The following is a 21,759-nucleotide window of genomic DNA, read 5'->3' as shown; positions in this document are numbered from 1 at the left end:
CTCAGTAATTCCCGTCTCTTCCTGTCTCCCACTGGGAAAACCACATTGACTTCAAACAAGCTCTGTGTGGGTACCGGTCTCTTTGCATAGAGTCCCTTAAAGGGTCAGGGCTACAGTCTTCATATGGTAGTAAAAAAATGAAGTTCAGTTTTATCCATGTGTGCGCATAAAAGCAGAAATATATATATATATCTCAAGGTATGTCTTGTTGCTTCATAACTTACAACAAGGAGGACCTCTGAGCTTTGGAGCCAACACTTGCTGGTCATGGGTGATGGCTGCAGTCGTGTTAGGAATACATCTGCTGCACAGAGAATCTGAGGGAACATGCTGGTTTTGTGAGCAATATATTCAATTTTTGTTGGTGGTTGGGGTTTGGGGCTTTTTTTTTTAAGTAGATCTTCTTTAGTAGTACATACAAACATGATTTTGGAAGACTTTTTGTGTATGAAAGCATTGGGAGCCAGAGTGAAAGAAAATTGTTCTTCAGTCTGAATTACGATTTAGGCCTGGCAAAGATTTAGTTCTTTAGACCAGTTTCACTCTGGAGTGGAGGGAGATTTTCAGGTGAACAGGAACTGATTCAATTAGTGCTTAAATTAATGAGTGATGTCTTTTCACTGTCTGCTGTCTCCACTGGGCATTAGACTCAGTCTGCCAGGAAGGATACAGGGCTCATCTGAACTACTGAGGCCATAAGGATGCAGCGAGGGTGTAGACAATTGGCATTTTTATTTTTCAGTTAGGGCAATTAGTTGCGTTAGCTTAATCATGTCCACGTAGCGTGATTCTTGCAAGGAAATTTTCTGCTTTGGTACTGATCAAAAAATGATCAAAGACTGTCACTAGAATTTGATTTTTGTTTGTTGTATGAGTTCATTTAGTGTATGCCAGCGGCTGCTGCAGCCAGTGAAGCTAAATAAATGTCTGTTGGATATCTATTTAGCAGCAGGCTCCATTTTTTTAGCACCATCTCTGTGTAACCTTTTAATCTAGTTCTTGTCTTTGACTTTTCATATTTTATATATTTAACCCCTTGATGCAGATATTTTGCATTAAGTGCTTTAGAAATCCTGATTTACTGCCTCAAGGGATTAACCAGAATTCCAGTATTCTTGCTTTATCTACATTCATTTATACAGCCCATTTATTTCTAATAAATACGTTGGCCAGATCATATTTCTCTGCAAACTCTAAGCCCTGAAAATAAATTTATGCAGTGACATAATGAAAATAATAAAAACTGTCTTGCATATTGCTCTTATTCTTGCTTTAAATATCAGCTTCCAAAGGCACAGTGGGTTTATATTCTCCAAGTAAACACCACCTTTGAGGTTCATGCTGCAAAGCTCTAATTTTTAGTTGACTTCTAAGGGGATTAAATCAAACTACAGGATATATGATTCAAAGCAAAAAATGTAATTAAGAAAAATCTTTTTCTGTAGGCAAAGAGCAGCTTGTTTTCATTAATTTTATGAAGAATGTTGTTTTTCTTGGCTGAAAACTTAAACTCGTGGGACAAAGGAAGATTTATGGGGTGATCCACAAAATCACACAGGTTTGGTGTTGCAATGCTGTTTTTGCAGTGACCACTAGAGCCCTATAGCTGAAAATTTATCAGTGTTTCTTTTTATAAATCTCTATTTTCAGAAAGGGCTTTTATTCAGAGATTAGCTATGAGCTAAATATATGCACACAAAGTCTCAGTGTATATGTCGTGTGGTAAGCATGTATATTTTAATGTAAACAATTTATAATACTTTAAGAGCTCTTACATTACAAGGAAAAATTAAACTGAAGTAAGAATGGCTATTTAGACCTCCCATTCATATACTGCGTGTGCTTCTTCATCGTTATGCTGTATTTATACGTATGGCAAACCCTCCAGCAGTTGCTGAAAGCCACTAGAATAGAAGATCAGAGACATGGTATCTCTTGCCCTAATCCTTCAAGGTGTCAACACCACTTGTGAGGTGCTTGGGCCGAAGATCTGTGCGTTATATAAAATTTTCACTTTTGTGATCATTAGAGTGGAGGTATGAAGCCCGAGATGAGGCTGGGTTGTTGGGTGGCTGTTTGACTCATGTCTCCCTTCTGAGTTTTGACCCCTTAGATCTGAAGTTCAAATTCAGCTTTAACTTTGACACACGTATTTTTAAACCAAATAATACGTTTATTTAGTTAACTGTATCAAATGAAATACCTTTTGTATCTTTAAAAATCTTTCTTTAAGAAGATCAGTAGTTCACGAACAGTAATGAAACAAATGTCTTAACAGAATGCGCTTTCATTCCCCATAATGTCAGCAAGAGTGTCTACTTGTTTAATATTGTAGTAAACAGAAAAGTTCATGGTTCAGTGCTTAAGCCTCTGAGCTGTCTCCCCAACTGTTCCTGGCTGCCAGTATTTTACTTACTCAACAGGAAACTAATTTAATTAGTACAAAGAACAGGCCAGTACAGATGCCTGTATGGAATACTTTCAGTTTTTAGAAGGCATATGCTAAACTCCCTACATAAGATGGAAAAACAGAGATCATAAAATTTACACAATGGAATATCTGTTATCCTGTATTATCAGAGGTTGCTGTCTCAAATTATGTTACTGTGGTCTTGCACCATCAAACTAGACAAAATATTTCAGTTGAAAGACGTAGAAGCTGATAGTAAATTTGAGCCAGGCTTATGTTTCATATTATGAATCTCTTCATCCTATTTGTGACTAACTGGGAAGATGTACCATTAGTTCTTAGCAATACTGTCTTCTCCTAAAGTCTGCTTCAGGAACTTTAATAAAGTGGCAAATTCAAACAGTAGGTAGGAAATACAAAAGTAAGCTTTCAAATTTAATTCCCTCCACCTGTGGTTTATGCATTCATCTACAGTCTTCATTTGGAGGATCATATACTATTATTTCTTTGGGACCACAAATCACTTTTTTACAGGATAATGGATTGTGAATACATATGGGTAGTTAATGTTTCTTTTTCATTTTCATCATTCAGTGCTTGATCCTATGCATTATGGCTACAGCATCCATAGCCTGCACCAGATACAGAATCATTAATTTCCATGGAGGCTTTTCATGATGCCTTGTATCTTAGTTCCTTGCCAGCATTGGGAAGCCACCTTCACAGTACCTCCATGAGCTGAGATGGTATGAAGGTGTCCATTTTACACACTGGGAGCTGAGGCATAGGTATTAGAATGGCAATTGTTAAAAATAAATCAATTTTTCTTGCCTGATTTCTCAGAGCTCCTAGCATCTTTTAGTGCTTAATATGTTCAGATTGGATTTCATTTTGCATTGACCTCAGCTGGAGCAGTGAATGCTCAGTGTATCAGCAGCCCAAGCCAGGAACCATCTTGGATTATACGGAAAATGAGAGTTGCCAAGTGTATTTCTGTTAGAAAAAAATTAAATAAAATAGGTTAATATAACTTTTCTAGCGTCACGTAGGAGCTCTGATAAAACTTTTCTAGCATCATGTAGGAACATCCTAGAAGCAGGACTCAAATGCAGTTTTCTAGGCATTCAGCTACTGAAACTTTCTTACTTTTTCTTGTCTCATGCTCAACTTAACTTGAGACCTTCCAACTTCCACAATAAAGGAGTCAAGAGTCTTATTTTCAATAAAACTCCTTGTCTTACAAAAGCAGCATATAGTTTGAGCAGTGAATGTAGCAAGGGTCTCATGTGGGGCAAGAAAATGATCACATGTTAAAGACCGCTTGTCCTGGTTTCAGCTGGGATAGAGTTAACTGTCTTCCTAGTAGCTGGTACAGTGCTATGTTTTGAGTTCAGTATGTGAAGAATGTTGATAACACTGATGTTTTCAGTTGTTGCTAAGTAGTGTTTAGACTATAGTCAAGGATTTTTCAGCTTCTCATGCCCAGCCAGGGCACCTGACCCAAACTGGCCAACAGTGTATTCCATACCATGGGACGTCCCATCTAGTTTAGGAACTGGGAAGGGGGGGGGGAATCGCCGCTCGGGGACTGGCTGGGTGTCGGTCGGCGGGTGGTGAGCAATTGCCCTGCGCATCATTTGTACATTCCAATCCCTTTATTACTACTGTTGTCATTTTATTAGTGTTATCATTATCATTATTAGTTTCTTCTTTTCTGTTTTATTAAACCGTTCTTATCTCAACCCAGGAGTTTTACTTCTTTTCCTGATTTTCTCCCCCATCCCACTGGATGGGGGGGTAGTGAGTGAGCGGCTGCGTGGTGCTTAGTTGCTGGCTGGGGGTAAACCATGAAACCACTCCAGATGTAGAAGGGATTAGATGCAATATTGCACAAGCATTTTTAACTCCTTTCAAGAGTTGTAATTTCTCAAGTTTTCAGAAACTGAGGAAGTAAAAGAAAGAAGTTTTGGTGTATGGAATCATACTGATGCCTTCTTTCACCTTCATTGAGACGTGTTGTCAGTGGGATTCATACCTTTCAACCCACAGTGTGAGGCCAGTAGGTAGCAGTAGGAGGTGATTATCCTCTGTGTCAGGCTGACACAAGAGAAAACACGGTGCACTGTGCAACAAGCTTACCTGCTGTTTGTTGGACAGCAGATAATATTGTGTGACCCAGGAATAATAGGTCCTCCTGCCGCTGCTGAAAAGGCATGTAGCCTGCTGGCTGTGTGCTCTTTGCCGTCTGCCCTCTGACTCTCCATGTCTCCTTCTGCCCCTTTTCTTGACAGTCACGTCCCTATTCCCTAACCTGGTGCTTCAGCCTGTTTCCCCTCTCCTTGTCAAAAAGGAGTCAGCCACAGGATTATGCTCAATAGTCCCCATCCTGATTACTGCCTGTTTGACTTGAAAGGTATTTTTAATGATGGTCTTGGTTTTCCCCCCCCCCCCCAAACCCCCCGGCCCCGGAAAAAAAAAAAAAAAGGGGTATTTGCAAGGATGGGAAGAGGAGTCCATCCCTCTCCTTATCAAAGTTAAATGTTAAGAAAGTTGGTTCTTCCTCTTTCAACATGTTATCCTTCTGTCTGTTTTGTTTGCCTGCCTGTCCTGGTCAAAGATTGAATGACTGAGAACATGGCAAATCCTGGCTTTCTCGTTTAACCACTGTTAATCACTTGACATTGCATTTAGAGCTAGTTTGCACAAGATGTGTGAAAAGCAAAGAGCCTCACTCACATGCTGGCTTAACTGCCGGGAACATTTTCCCCTCCCATCTGCTGCATTCATTATTATTTAAAAGCAAATCAGGAGGCAGAATTGGATTAGCAGAGTGGGTGGCACCAGTGGAAAACAAGCTCTGTGTTGGCAGTCACCCTGCCAAGTTCATGTGAAATTGCCCATTTTAGCTGGCAGCTTCAGCTTAGCTTGGTGTGATGACATATGGGCCTGGAGGGTAAGAATCTATTTCCATATTACAGCAGCTTCTGCTGTGAAACCTCATCGTTTGTAGCTGTGTGGTTGCCTGGCTTTGGCTGCAGAGTGCCCTCCTGGTCTGCTCTGCCACGCTGGGCTCCTTGGCTATCTTGGCTTTTTCCTGAGGTCCCTGTGGCAGCTCTACCTACATGTCGATACTCGCTTTGCCCCCAGCTACTCCACTGGTCCCAATCCATAAGCATGTTGACTGTCAAGCAGCAAAATAGGGAAGTTTATAACCCCCTTGTCTGTGGGGCCCCCAGAATCAAAGGAGAGAAATCAAGCCCTTGCTTTGACTCGTAAGGGTCAGTAGTTTCTCAAAACAGCAGGGATATGTATTTTATGTTTGAAAAATAAATAACGTAGCATGTATGTTTTACGTCAACTCTAAACTCAATCACCTCATACATAGTTGTTTACAAATGAAAAATTAACTTTAAATTAATAAAAATCCCCTGTTTCAAATATTAGCATTCTAAAATTTTCCAGGATATGATTTCAGCGTCCAGTGTTGTCTATTGTACTTCTCATAAAGGAAGTTTTGGTGCTTTGCATTGAAATCCATGTGACAGGGATACCACCAACTTAGTCAATTCTGTAAAATAAGCTCAGATATTTCGGAAACTAGACTGCCCCTAAGTCCCTCAGCTGTGATTAGTGAGTTAACAATAACATTTCTTATTTCAGAAATCTCTTTTTCATCCCTCACTTACTATATAAGGAAAATAATTAAAATAACTCTATGCAAAGCCCTTTCAAAGCACAAAGTATGTATCTCTCTGCATTTACAGTACCGTTATTGTCAGTTATTGCTTGTAGGGATAAAAATGTTCTGAGGAGGGAGAGTTACAGGCTGTTGACATGCCTTTAAACTATTTATTATAATTGCTAGAATTTCCAGTGCTTTTCTTAATAACTTTTTTTTTTTTTTACTTTGGGCATCCTCTACTGCTAGACCTTACTTTAGAAACCTTTGGTTTGGGGATTGTGAAGGGGGGCAGAGAAATCTGACTGGTGAGAGTATATGATCCACTTCCATGCAATGTGAAAAATGGAAGAGCTTATTCATATTAATCTTTGTTATCATAGCCTTTGTGTGGTAACAACCCTGATCTAATGTACTTTGACAAAGGTGGACAAAGCATGATGTGTGATGCCATTAAAATACCCCGAGCACTTCTAATGTGATCGGTTGCACCTCAGAAGATGGGAGCTGGTGTGCGGGTCTGCCTCCCTACCTGTGCCAGTACCTCTCTGCTTACACTGCGGTGGGGCACTTCTTATGCGTGACACGACTGTTGTTGTCATCTTCCTGATGTTAGTTCAGTGATGATGTGTCAGGAAAAGGGCAAATAATGGGCTGCTTCAAAAGAAGCGTGACCAGCAGGTCGAGGGAGGTGATTCTCCCCCTCTACTCCACTCTCGTGAGACCCTACCCGGAGTACTGTGTTCAGCTCTGGGGCCCCCAACATAAGAAGGACATGGGCCTGTTGGAGCGGGTCCAGAGGAGGGCCACGAAGACGGTCAGGGGGCTGGAGCGCCTCTGCTATGAAGACAGACTGAGAGAGTTGGGGTTGTTCAGCCTGGAGAAGAGAAGGCTCCTGCGACACCTTATAGCAGCCTTGCAGTACCTAAAGGGGGCCTACAGGAAAGCTGGAGAGAGGCTTTTTACAAGGGCATGTAGTGATAGGACAAGGGGTAACGGCTTTAAACTGGACGAGGGTAGATTTAGATCAGATGTAAGGAAGAAGTTCTTCACTGTGAGGGTGGTGAGGCACTGGAACAGATTGCCCAGAGAGGCTGTGGGTGCTCCATCCCTGGAAGTGTTCAAGGCCAGGCTGGATGGGGCTTTGAGCAACCTGGTCTAGTGGAACATGTCCTTGCCCATGGCAGGGGGGTTGGAACTAGAGGATCTTTAAGGTCTCTTCCAACCCAAACCATTCTATGATTCTATGATATGTGTGTATTTATCACCAAATGGCTGCAAAATTGGAACATAATGCACCAGTAAGGTGGTTAGATAGTATCACTATTAATATATCAAACCAAAGGCCTACGTTTTGGAAGGATTTTATTCTGTGATTAACTCGATTTATGAAGTCCCTGCTGGGGGTGAGAGACATGATCAGTGCTCAGGCTCCAGTGGCAGCATCTTTGTCACTGCCTATACGGAGACCTGAACACATCACTTAGGCACAAAGAGGCAGCTTAATTCTTTGTTCATTCTTTATAAGTGAGCTAGTTACTCATTTCTTCATATGTAACTGTTATCATCCTTCATACATAGGTTATATTTTGTTTCTGGATGAAATTAAAAGGCACTGTCATTTTTTGGAAGGGTCTAATAATCTGAGATAATAGGTGGTGGTTATATTCAGAAGCTTGTATCTTAAAGTGAAAAGGGCTAATGATATACAGAAAGTCACACTATCTGCTTGTAGAGAGCAATGCGGTGTTATCCTGGTGTATCTATTTCACCTTCTTTTGATAATTAGACCCAGAGCATGTCTGTTATAGAAATGCTGCGTGTCATTCTGTATTGTTATTATCTGCCCATCTGTTCTGCTCTTTCTTTCTCTCCTTTCCTGTAACAGTTTTCAGCCTCATATCTTTGATATTTTTCATAGAGACTAGCTACACTTTACATGACTCATAAAACGAGTACAAGCTAATCAGGTGGATTGAACTTCAGTTGCTACGAACAAATGAGGACTTACTGTAGTGCAGTGCTGTTCAGTAATGCTAGAGAAGTTTCAGTTTGAGAAAAGCCATCGTAAATGAATTTATGTGCCCACCCAGATTTATTTTAATTAAAATCATCCATGAGTCTTGGCTGTTGCTTTGACTACTAAGTACTTGCAAATAAGCTTAATAGACATGTTTGTTTTTTCCGCAGCTGTAAAAATACATATTCTGCTACATGATTGGTTTTTTATCTGATTTATTTAAATAGAGTTAGGTAAAGATGCAGTTTACAGGGAAGGTTAAAGGGTCAAAATCCTATTTAATTAACTTATACCCACTTGGGAAGCAGCCAAGGTAAAAGAATGCAGTGAAAGTAAGCTTCAAATAATATGAAATCTTTGAAAAGGACTAACCACCTTTGGTGAAAGACTTTCCTGTTCTTAACCTTGTGTCGTTTAAACTATTTAAATGAGCTATGCAAAACCTTACATTTATAATGGAGCTTCAGAAAAAAGATTAAGTATTTCTTGAAGTTACAAGAAAACTGATGCTTATGGCACTGAAAGAAAAGCCTTTAGTACTCCATCTTACCATGATCCCTGTCTTTGCATACCACAAAATGCACGGTATGTTGCACCTGATTTGACATCTACTATTATTTCTGCCACATGTATGAAGCCTCCCAAGTGTGTGAGACTGCTCTTTAAAAACATGTAAGTCTTTCAAAAAACAATTAGGAGGGGGGAAGCCTCTGTAATATCTGAAGGAGGCCTGATTTTCAAATGCTGTGGATGCTGCATGGTTTCTAAAAGTTGTGTCTATGAGAAGTACCTCATGTTGGATTTCCCAAACCATGCGTTATATTTTAACATCTTAGTCATACATGTGGAAAAGGTTCTTACCGCAGCCAGAGTGGGAACTCTGAGAAATAAAATCACTGAGCTGCTTTGTGATCTCTTTGTATGCTAGATAGTCCTCATTGCTGTAGTGATGCTCTGTAGAGGTGCCAATTCTGGAACATTTTTTCCATTTAATGCCACAGAGACCGCACTGGGGAAATACTTCTGTTTCAGTGCTCCATATGGTTTTGTATGTAAAAATGGAACTGGCAGGGAAAAAAGCAGCTGGCCTGAAGCTGCCAGTAACTATTTCTAATGTCACAGATTTTCAGCAAGAATCCCAAGTGACAGCTGTATAGGTGAAAGCACCATATAGCAGTATTCAGTAAGTACGAGCAGAACCAATAAAGAATGAGCACAGAGGCAAGCAATATACCATATAGACACCACTGCATTTCCTAAACTGGGATTTTTTCTCCCCTGCCCCATTCTAGTCTTAAGAACTGTTGGGTTGGGAAACAATTCAGGCTTGAAAAGGTCAACTCCAAAGACTTCCTGATCTCTCTGTCAATACCATTGTATGGCCTCCACAGTGTGGGTGGACACATAGCCTAAGAGCTTTGGATATAATGGTATTTGGAAATATATTCCAAATTTTAAATACATCTATTACTTAAACTTGACATTAATTTAATATACTATAATTGTGGGAAAGATCCTTCTGATTCAGCATGTGAGGTCTGCTTTCTGTCTAATTTTATGTGTGCTTAAGGGTTGCAGTGCTGTCCTAAAAAATGTATTTTAATTGTCATGACCACTTTGGCATGATGCTCAGTCTCTGAAAAGCCACAGCAGCAAATAGAATGTATAACCAGATGGTGCTTAGCTAGAAGGATCTTTGCTATCCAGAACATGACTGCAATGATGTCTATTCTGTCAAGCTAAAACAAAGGCATTTGTAACTCCACATTCCAGATTAGTTAAGAAATCCTTGCTGGTTTGAAAAGTAAGCTCTAGGAAAAACATAACAAAAATAGAAATACAGGTGAGAAATTGAGTATTTTTTTCCTTAGTTTACCCATCCCTCTTTCTTCTTCCTTCTCTATCTGAACATTCATTGTCTCTTCTCCAAAGAAGAGCTAACAAACATAACTTAATTCCAAGGTGGCTGTAGGTACTTTCAGGCTATTGCGATGATTTTGGTAATGATAAACATTCACAGTTTGTTTTCTTAATGTTTAACATTTGTCTGTGGGGACTAAGGTAGTTCATAGTGTTGTGATCCCTTGCAGAGGTATCTTTAAATTCCAAGGAATCTTTGTTTCTGTAAGCCAAAGAGCAAAATGGTCCACACCCATCTCAAGACTATCCCATAGCTGCTTTGCACTGCTTACACTAGAAGCATTACATTTGTTCCAAGAGCACTTATCTTTCAAGAAGTAACTTTGCTAATGCTAACAATCACATGAGTACAGAATGCCCCATTTTTAAGTACCTGTGGATACTTTAATCTTTGCAAGAGGCAGTGCTTAATTTTTGGGAGGAGGTGAATGCTAATGAGTCATCTGGCAGGCATTTAGTCTATCATATGTCATTTTCTATATTATATGTCATTTTGTCCAGCTGACTTTGCTTTGGGGATAAAAGTCATGACAGGGAAACCAGGAATAAATTTCCAAATAAGCTCTCTGAAGTTATTTACTTATTGTTATATTAGATGAGTGGGAGAGGACAGAGATGGTAAGGCACATCATCTCATTTGGCTTTTGAGTTGGTCAGCTGTTGTGCTTCAGATAGAAGAAATATGCTTATGTTCGAGTTGATAAATAGCACTTTTAAATAACAGTGACCATCAGTCCTGGGACTGGCAGTCAATAAGTTTCATTTGTGGTATTTGGATTAGGGCATAGTTGACATGCTCTCCCTGAACTCTAGGGTTGTATTCTTCATTCAGAGCTAGGTACTGACCTATAAAGAATCAGATGCTTTTCTATCCCTTCTGAAGTCTCTGAACTCTGGTTAAATATGGCTTGAAGCTTCACAAAGTGTTAAACATCTCCTTGATATGTTGGCAGGCCAACATATTTTTATTGCTAAAAAATGAAAACCAACCAAAAAAATTCAAGGAACTTTGAGAGGCATGGGCTTTCAGCCATCTCTTGTTTGCTGCTCCCTTGAAACATGTACAGGAGATTATCCTTATTAGGCAATCTTACGGGTATTCCCAGATCTTTTGAGTATGGTTTTCTTCCTTTCTAATTATTAGTCATTATGTGACAACTTCTGTCTGCTCCCCTAAGTGGCCAGCTAAGGCAGATTTGACTGTGTTTCTGGATACCTGAAAATAATTAGCCATTTGTGACTTGGGAGGTGACTTCAGACTTTAGAAAGTGAAGCTTTGTTATGAGTAATGCACTGGGGAACTGCTGTTGATGTTATTCCATGATTCCGTGATTTTGTCTTTACAGGCAAAACCAGCGTGATAAATTTCTGCCTAGCGCTATCCAGGCAGTTCCTTCTTGCTCCTTCACTAGTTTCCAATCCCATTAGTTGTGCTGGTGCAACTCTTTTAAGTTTGATATGAACTGGATCACTGAGAAGATCTACATTCAAAATAATCCCACTTCTGATACTTTTAGTGATCCGGTGTGCATGGAGTCCCACAGACAGTTTTATCAAGACAAGTGACGGGCACAAGTTGCAGGGCAGGAATAAGGAGTGAGGTTTGCGGGCAGTGGGATTTCCTTAAGCTGGCTCTGCCACAAAGATGAGAGAGACATGGTGGAAGGGTACCACAGCTCAGCTCACTTGCACCCGGTTGCTTGTAGTTGAATCTCCAGTCTCTCGGGTGTTTGGTTTAGCAAGACAGTGCAATGAAGGAATCTCTCACCAGCTCTTCCTGGTGCTCCTTTTCTCCAGGGAGGTGTTCAAACCAGTAACAAACCTGTTAACCAGAGCATTAATGACTGTATATCATCCTCCAACAGGTATTTCCTTTTCTGAGTTCTGTTATGTGCAACCATAACTGATACTCTACTCTTTTTTTTTTTTCTTTCAGATGTTTTAATTAAGCTATCTACAAATTTTGTTCAGGCATAGCATTTACTTATCTGTTTCGGAGTAGAAAGCTGGTGCTGCAGCTGAGATAAGTATCCCATTGTGTCAAACACTGGCAAAAATAGAAGGTTTACATTCTCTCATTATAGATCCAGGGAGACAGCATTTCTCCAGTTCACGTTCAGTCAGTTCCTCTTTGGCAGGCTTTTTTACAATTTATCAGGGTGAGAAACAGCAATTTAGACACATCGCATTAATAAGAAAAAAAAAAGGAAGTGGGAGGGCTTGCTTGGGTTTCTTGCATATTTGAATCTAGAAAATCTATGAGTTGCATTCTTCAGTTTTTCTACTGGTATAATCTGAATCTAATACTGAAAATGTATGCCTTTATAGGGATTCAATTTCAGAGGAGACAAATCTTTAAGCCATTAAAAATATAAATAACATAATGAATCATGAAGCCTTTGGAAAAGGAAAAACAAACAGGAGGGTATAAGAAGCTGTAAGGATTTGGCTGTTTATCAGGTTTGAGAAGTATGTTCTTGCAAACAAGTAGCACTAATATTTTTCTGGTCTTGATGTGTACCAAAATCGTCAGCTTACTTTTTTGTTTTTAATAAGTTTCTATGGCTTTGCTTGCAAACTATATTGAGCTCAATAACACTGCTATTTTTGTAGTATCTTCGTCTGAAGTATTAGTTTTCCCAGAACTCACTCACAGAGGGCTGTGCTTTATTCTCAAAAAATAGAAGACATGTAGTAGATTCAGTCCTGGCCATTTTTCATGTGAAGCCTTATTCAAATGGTAATTGTAAAAGGCTTTGTGAACTTTGTTCTCAACTCAAAGAAAAAACTTCAGCTGTGGGCAGCTAGCGTAGGAAGGAATTTTTGCTGAAAGACTTGGAGAAAACTAATTTGGAAGTTACCACAGCCATTCAAAAGTTAAAGGTGTACCTACCAATCAACTGTGAAACCAATCATGTTATCAAATATCATTGGAAGTGAATATTATGAATAAAATATATTACAGTGAAGACCAGGACTTGTATTCCTTTTTTCCTAACAAGACACACTATGAAGGAATTCATTATAATATTTTGAAGAGACCTGTGTGCAAAGTATGCACAGTTGGTTTGCAATTTTTGATATGCATATATGCTACTTAGCAACTGATGTATAATTTAAGGGTAAGTCTTGGCTCTTCAGAATCAGCCTCCCACACTGGACTGTTGGATGTACGTTCACAAAGTCCTAGGTGATGCAGGACTTTCATTTTGGACTCTTATTGTACATAAAGGTACAATTCGGAAAACTCACAATCCAAGTAAGGATTTCAACAACTTCCAAAGCTTGCAGCTGTTCTAATACTGCATTTTTGTTAAATTTAACTGTATTTATATGATTTGAACTACTGGTGGCTCCAGCTAAAATTGGGCACTCATTTTGGGAAGCACTCTAAACTCAGAGGCTGGGATATAAAACAGAGCCCCTGTTACAAAACAGAGGTTACAGGGGGATAAAGTGACTTGCCTACGGTCACATTCAGTAGCAAAGCCAAAATCTTGGGTTTTGCTTTCCAGCCCCATACCACTGTGCCACAGACCTCTCACCTTTCAAAGATCATGTCACTTATTTAATGTACATATACTCATAAAATCATTTCGTTTATAAAAATATGTAACTTTTTATTTTCTGACTATTTTACAGTCCTTGTCTAGCACTCCCTTCTTTTAGGGTCATCCCCTCACACCCCCTTTGAAACTGCAGTCACCTCCCGTATGCAAATCCCCTTATTTGGAGTTGCGGTGCTTTGCTCAGAGGCAAAGTCCAATTCTTTGTGGGAAGACAAATTCTTAAAACAGGAACGTGTCCGTATGCAATCTGTATTATGATTCATCTGTTAAAACTGCAGAGAAGAATATACAGCAATTTCCATCACTGAAGGCAGAGTCTGGGAAATCCAGTGTGTATAAGAATACCAGCGTAGTAACTAAGACACAAGGGAAAAGAGCAGGAAAAAATTAATCAGTGGTTTACTTTTAATGACTGATAGTAGTTATTTTTGTAATATGTAAGTATCCCATACAGCGCTGCATCTGTGAAAGAATAACAGCCAACTATTGCCAAGATAATTGAGAGGTGTCATTTTAACATTAAATGAGATTAAATACTGCTAAAGAAACGTAAAGTGAATTGGACAAGATGTGGCCTGTGTGAGGGGAGGGAGGTGAGGATGTTCTCTTTTTTATTAAGTTATGCCCCATCCTAGGAAAAAGATTGGAAGTCGCATTCATAGTGTACTTGGCAAAGGAGGTTACATCTGATGTCTTGGCCACACAGGTAACTTGCAAATATTTTGTTAAGGCTTCTTTAATTCTTTAGTTACAGTGGTGCAGGATCCTGAGTTTACACTATCAACTGACCATGTTAACATGGGCTTTGACAAAAGCTGAAATTAAATTGCAATAATTCAGCTTCATTCAGTTCCTGAAAGTTGCTTTGTAGACACATCACAGGGAAGAAGATATTTTGTTTCAGTGCTATTTTAAAAGTGATGCACATCCACCATTTTCCTGTGTGTTACAAGGTATTTGAGTTCAGGAATCACATGCCAGCCTATAGCAGAAAATATTTTCTTCAAACCCTTCTCAGTTTGTAAAAAAAATCATAGTTTTTCTAGTGCCAATTTTTTTTTTTCCAAATAAATTTTTAATGACAGCCTTAAGTCTTGCCTCTCCTGTGTATTTTGGGGCATGGATAACTAGGTAAAACTAAAGCCCAGCAGAAAGCAATTTTAGTAATCTTATATTTAGCCTTAGTGAACAGTATTCCTTGGGAAACCACAAACAAGGTATAGTCCATCAAAAAAAAAGCTTTCAACAAAGCTAGGCTGTATACTGAAATAATCTTTGAACTAACACCTCTGAAGATATGCAGAACAACTTTATAGGCAGCAGTCTACTGAACCTTGTCCATGGGGTAATTCAGAGCCTGAGCTAACAATACTGCAGATCATTTATTTTTCATATATTAGAACAATTGCATCTTTTAAATCTCACAGAAGTAAAACTTCCCTGCGAAAGAGCACGCTCTATACGGTGTAACAACTGCATATTTTAAAGCATATGTTTATAGAAATGTTTTTATATATCCATGCTTTCCACACACATTCAGACTCATACATACACATTATTTGTATGTTTGCATTTGTGCACATATATTATAGACACAGATATAAAATTAGACTTGTACGCGTGTATATATGTATATATATATTTGAAGGGGAAAAAGAATTTATGGGAGGCTAGCCAGATTTAATTTGTCTGCTTGTATTTAGCACTTAAGGGCTTATATACTCAGTTTGCTCAAAAGAGTGAAGAAGTACTCCTTGCTTATGCCTCAAATCAGAAATGCATGAAGTGCAGCTGCAGAGATAATACATTCTCCCCAAAGGCTTTGGCTGAGCAAATTAGGTGTCAATGGGGTGCCTGCGCAGGCAGTACTCTCTCTAATTAGTCTCTTGAGCCTAGTTGGTGGCGGGTATAAGATGATCTAATCAATTGGTCTGTGTCTGATGGTACGTGTAAAAATCCTAGCAGGCAGAGCTGTCTCCCACAGGTCACTCACCTGCACAGCGGGAACGCTCATTTTCATTTTTCATCTCTTCCATCACATGATGCTGACAGTTGGTTTTAAGAAAATTGAATCCAAAAAATATCTAGTTCATAGGGCATGTAGGTCAAAATAAAGTTGCATTATGGGTATTGGTGATCCAATTAATTAATATTTATAGCAACGAGTTGCATGTAGATATTATCTGAGTGCAAATAGTATTGATAATGTTTGGTTGGCTTTTTAAAATGAATCCTCTAACAAAGGTAGGAATAAAAGGTGTGGGGAAAAATCACCTGTTAATAGTATACTTTTTTTAGAGAGGATGAACAGTATCTGCGGTGTGTGCATGTGTGGTGGAGGGAGAAGCAGAAAGAATATACTGTTGATGATCTTAAATACCCCCGTGTTTCATCTCATAGAGAATATGGTATCTCCAGTTGTCAGCTCATATTTTTATTTTAAATCTGGCGTTGTAGAATGAATACTCTTATATTAATGCTAAATCAGCTGCCACATAAATAGGCCTGCACTCTGAGTGTGCTTTGCATGCTAAGGACTCTGCGGGAGCACAGCTCTGCCCTATGTGATAATTTATACAAAAATTAAAAGCACCTAGAGAAGGATGCTGATGCTGCCAAAAGGAGCATGTATTGGATTGGTGATTTGCATTTTTTACAGGAAAGGACATTCTTTTACTAATTAAAATAAAGAAAATCATTTGGGATTTAGTCACCCTCCTCTGCCTCATGTCTTGAGAGCATGATTAATGTTTAAATTACCAGCTTTAGTATCCCTTCCTAGAACCACTGTTACATCAACAGCTACTGCATTCTGAAGTTGGTGTCTGCCATTTTTAAGGTGGCTTAACACCTTATTTTATCCCATTCGGGATCTGGGACAAACAGGATGTATGCAGCAGATAATTTCTCTAGATAACAAACATACAATTGAGTTACTTGATTTAGGTCACTTGATATTTCAAGCGCATCATTAACTTGCTTGTAGTCTTCTATTAGGTTTAGTAGAGATGTCATGAAAACCAAAAGTACCTGGACCTGTGGTGAAAAAATACAAGTTCATTTTTAAGGCAGTCTGTTGCATTTCAAGTTTCGTTGTTGTGGTTTTTTAAAGGAGAACTGAAAGAACCCTATTTTGCTCTTGGGAAATCACAAGTTGTAAATATTCCATTTAACAATTTACGCTTTTATAAGCAAAGCTGTGACCAGAGGCCATAAACACAATCTGCCAAGTCACCAGGCAAAACTTTGATTTGTATGATCAGGAAAGTGTATTAAATTCTAAGCAAGGCTATTTCTAAAATATATCTTAAAAAATGCAAACGTGGAATACTAAGCCATCTGCGAACTGAACAGCAACACTGTGTGGAGGACCCTGCCTCAGGTCTCGGTTGTCTGAACAATGGATGTTTCAGTTCAAGAGCCCCACTGAAGAAACAATGCTTTTTTAATAAAAAGATTAGTTCACCCCAATCTAAAATTTTGTGTTTGTTTTCCTGTGGATTTTCTGCTGTGGACAAAGAGACACCCTCCTCTTCCTCCAGTTTAGGGGAGGTGTCTATTTGATGTAAGTCTCATCCTAAACAATATAAAAGTGAAGAGAAGGGGGTCTCCTGTCCCACAGCACAGCAATTACAGCGCTCCTCTGAGAAGTGGCCTATCTGTGTTTTGGTTCTTCCTCTGCCTCAGGACAGGTAGCCCCTGCTCCCCATTGCGCAGGAGAGGGCTGGAACTCCATGAGGGCACTTCAAGGCCAAGGGAAGGGATTTCACCTGTTGCCTCCACTTTGAATCAACAATAAACTTGCAGTGAATTAGGGATTCAGATGCAAACGTTACATATTCCCAGTGTGTATATATATATATTCCTAACCAGCAGGCTTGTTCGCTGTGTCAAAGATCACGTAAGGATTTTATACACGGTGGAATTGTCTCAGCAGCCAAAACTGAGGGTTCAGCCTCAGAACAACCTGGCCATCAGGGTGCTGGTGCGAGTAGTGGGTCTGTCGTGCAGGATGGCTTCCCGACCTGGGCAGGCAGTGCACTTCAGCATGTCTTCAGAGAGACTGTGACCACCAGCTGTTCCCTCGTTCCAATTGCACTATGTCTTCTAGTGTTCCCCAGCCAGAACCATTGGGGAAATGTGGCATCAAATCATCTTCTTTTCTAGTGAGTTTACTGTTTGATTTAGTTTAAATCTTGACCCTGTGCAGAAGGTGGGAGGTGGCATTGCCCACCATACTGTTACACAGGCTCTCAGCTTCATGGGAAACCAGTTACCCCAGCTGCAGCACTGGCATAGCAGGACCCAGCAAAGCTGGAGCTGATGGAGGTGTGATCATAAAACTGTCAGCTGCCTTATATTGAGCCAGGGCAGGAAAACAAATGAGGTTCAGCAAAAAACTTTGCAATCTCCCATGCACATTTATGTAACCCCTGCTACCCTTTCTTAGTCCCCTGTGTTCCGCCCTTGGTCTACATTGGTGCTGGCAGTGGCTGCCAGTATGCAAAGGGTTTTTTTTCCCGTGTGTTAAATGGTAGTAGCTGTGAGTTTGTTCATTTCTAAGGAAGCTTTTAACATTCTAGGGCTTGATTCTGGAAGTGCTAAGCTTCTGATGAAGGTATTCCCCATTTCACAGACTCAGGCCCTGTCCCAGAGAACATGTCATCAGCTTTGCCTACAGAGCCAAACTTGAAGCCAGAAGATGTAGTACTGTCACTGGGAAATTGTAGTACAACCCTGGGAGAAGTGTGATTCTCACCTCCTTTAGAAATTGTCCTGAGGTCCTGATAGAAAGGAAGAGTTCTATGTAATTAACGTAATTGCAGTTATTCTCAAATCTGAGCAATTTGGTAACTCCTGGAAAAGCTTCCATCCAGAGGCTTTTCTATCCAGATGGTTTTGTTACCTGTCCTAGATGTCCCTGCTGCTTATGCCAGTCTCTGGAACTCCAGCAATTTGGATTTAGCCTGCAATCAGGCCAGCCGTTCTGGATCTGAGCAGATGTGGCTTCCAAACTGCAAGCCCGCCTTCCACAGCTGTAGCGTGCAAGCTCAGTGTTGGAAGGAGCTTTGGGGAGTTTAGTTGCTTCTTTGTAAGGAGGGGCTCCAAAAAGGTCATCCCTAAGAAGTGCTTTTGGAGAAAGGGAAATGTGGAATTTGGGGAATATTGTCAACAGTGTTTCACCAGTGAGCAGTTGTGAATCTGCATGTTCCAAACACTGCTTTTCTTTTTAAGCTTATGAAGGGTAAACTAAATGGATCAACTCTGATGTATTCCTTGAAACAAGATTTATTGGCGCTTCAGCCAAGCTCCTAGACCCTGGGGAAAGTGGGACTTTCATGTGGAATAGACATTCCACACAAACTCCAGAGGCGTTTAGGAAACAACCCAAGCAGGACTCAAGAGGTGGTAGACCAAGCTCCAAGAGGGCCCAAGATGCTGCCACACATCATTAAGAACAGGCTTTTGTTAATCCAGTTCAGGTATTCTGGTGCTTAAAGGGCAGAAGAGCTCTCAAGAACCACGACAGGAACCCTGGATATTATGAAAGTTAGATGTTGTGTAGAGATTAGGCTGTTTTGATGAAAGCCACAATTAAAATGTTATGCTTGAAACTGCAGTTCAAAACTGATGCCTTGGTTTTTTCCTGCTTATGAAATGAGGGCTAGACTAGATTCACTGGCACCTGCATCCAGTTTGATTTAAATAGTTTTAGGACATGCTAATACAAACCAGTTCCATGCTCAATGAATGTTTCAGCATTCTTTTTCTTAAATGCTAAAATTCCTTCATATCTGACTGTCTTCCTGCAACTACATTTCTAAAATGTAGCAGGTCTGTAGTTACAATCCTTCATCTTGAAAACTCTTGTAAAACAGATAAATTTTGAACTTTAGAAAGCTACAAAATTTCTCAGAAAGTCTCACTTTATTAGTTGGCACAGAATTCTACTTGGACATTTATCAAGAATTAAGTATGTTAATTATAAAATCCTTCCAATGGCTCCCGTGCATCTAGCCTTCATTTAGCCTTCACCTGGCTCTTCTTGCAGTTGTTGGATGCTTTGTTTTGAAGTAATGCTTACCACATTCTCAGCCTGCCTCCTGTTTTGCGTGAATCTCAAAAACTTTGTGGTACCTTCTTGCAAGTCCGGTCACTGCTTTGAGCCTATACAAACAGGAATCATCAGCAGAGTGAAAGACAATGTAAGCAAAGCTATTGATACAGTGTTTATTTTTGGTATATGAAAGGAGAGGTTTTATTTATCTGCCTATCAATAGAAAAAAGTGAAATAAACGTGAATATGTTTTAACACAGCACATCAAGGAGCTCTATAAACTGTTTGTGTTTGCAGAAGTGTTTGTGTTGTGCCCCAAGGTACCTCAAATAACTCTTGGGAAGCAAACCTGAGGACACCTTTTCATAAACTAGTTGCAAGCATTGCTGTGAAGGTGATCACTAGGGTCTCCATGAGAAAGTGGGGCAAAAAGAGCCTGTAAACTCCTGAAGCTGTGCCAGCATTTAGCAACCTTCCTTTGCATTCATGCATGGGGCGTGACCACCTTTAGAAGAGCCAACTGTCTATTTATGGCTGCCTATAATTTCCATGGAGAATGTGAGTGCTGATGGCACCTCTGAAGATTAGCACTTGGGGCAGAGATACATGAATATGGATTAATATATCTCACTTAGGCAACCACCCTGAAAACATTGGTGGTTTAAGTTCATTTTCTTGAGCTACCAGCTCAAAAAGTACTTTGGAAGTCTGTCCTTTGCTCTGAGCTGGTGTCTTCATAACTGGCTTTGGACTAACCTATATTTTACCAAGTAAAAAAATCATTAAAAAATGCAATTTGTGGGGCTTGTTATAATTTATATTGTTTCCTTACAGGATTAAATTTACCAGTTTGGAGGAGGGAAACAAAAACCTAATGAGGAGGCTGACACCAGGAAGAAACCACGGCCTGTTTCCTTTCTTTCTCTATGGTGGATTTCATGCAGAAGAAAATTGAAGCTGGCAAGACCCTGTTTTTTCCCTGCAATTTATTTAAAACCTTGCACGCATTTGGATACCTTGTGATTTCAGAGAACTATGTGAAGATTAAGCTTTTGCTTACTGATACATGGCATGTACTCTTTCAGTCTTTTGTGTTTGATTTTGTTTGATTTTCCACTGCAGCGCTGCATCTTTGTAAGGATTTTTATGCTTTCACCAGCAATGTCTTAAATACATTAAGACAACACATTTGGTGTTCACACTTCTTCAGTAATGACTGTAGAAAAAAAAGCCAATGGTGGCATAAAGGACTGCGTGTTTTCTTTGAGAGTTGTGCATATTTTGCAACCAATGGGAAGACTATTTCTGCCAGAGCAAGCCCAACTTGTCTGATCGGCTGACAATTACAGCACCTTGCCACTATTCCTGAAGTGTTGTTGGGTTATTTCTTTTTTCATTATCTCCTCAGACCGTTCATATCCATTTTAAAAACATGGCAATAATTGCATGTTTACTTCAGTACTCTGAATTTGGTTACTCTGCTTAGGCTATGTAGCATGCCAGTTTTCAAAATAGGCCTGTGAGAAAGACAAAGCAAAAATGATGAGATGTATGCAGCTGACAGATATACAATGATTTCTTTACATTTTTATTCCCTTCAAGAATATTTCTTTCTTTTATGGGTCTTGGCTAACATCTCTATGTTTTTCCTCACACTATTTACCTTTCAGAATGTTTTCTTGAAAACAGAGATGATTAAACTGTTCTGTTTAATTCAAGGCAGATACTAAGGTACAGAAAAACTTGTTGAATGAGCCACTGAATCTAGCTGTGTTCCTTTGCCACATACAAAGCGAAGTGGAGAATTTTCCTTATCCCAGACTGTTTGCTGTTCCACACCAAAGCACCTTTCGAGTTATTTTCCATGGGTATTCTGAGCTGATTGGAAGGTACTACCAGATACTGTGTCTTTAGATAACTTTTCTGAATGAATCATTCAAATGCAAACTTTGCAAGAAACTAAGTTGTGTGATTGTAGAAAAGGAAGCCCCTGCTACATTTTGGTTGGGGAGAACATTGTGTTCAGGGGTGCGATAAAACTGCCCTGACCATATACAATGCTTTGCATTCAGAGAGGGCAGAGTATGGTGCAAAAACCACTGT

General features: G+C 39.7%; 1 protein-coding gene across 1 annotated transcript in view; it reads left to right on the top strand.

The window, feature by feature from the left end:
- Positions 1-20,675, top strand: part of CDK14 (cyclin-dependent kinase 14) — a 255,308-nt gene extending 234,633 nt beyond the window's left edge. The window contains exon 14 of the mRNA XM_010573893.1: positions 20,491-20,675. The gene's annotated coding sequence lies outside the window, so the exon portion shown is untranslated. The remainder of the gene's footprint in view (positions 1-20,490) is intronic.
- Positions 20,676-21,759: the final 1,084 nt, after the last annotated feature.

Source organism: Haliaeetus leucocephalus, unplaced genomic scaffold (genome assembly GCF_000737465.1).
Source record: "Haliaeetus leucocephalus isolate CR32 unplaced genomic scaffold, Haliaeetus_leucocephalus-4.0 Scaffold0, whole genome shotgun sequence".
Taxonomy (NCBI): domain Eukaryota; kingdom Metazoa; phylum Chordata; class Aves; order Accipitriformes; family Accipitridae; genus Haliaeetus; species Haliaeetus leucocephalus.
The sequence above is the reverse complement of the archived record's forward strand: the minus strand, read 5'-3'. Positions and strand labels throughout refer to the sequence as shown.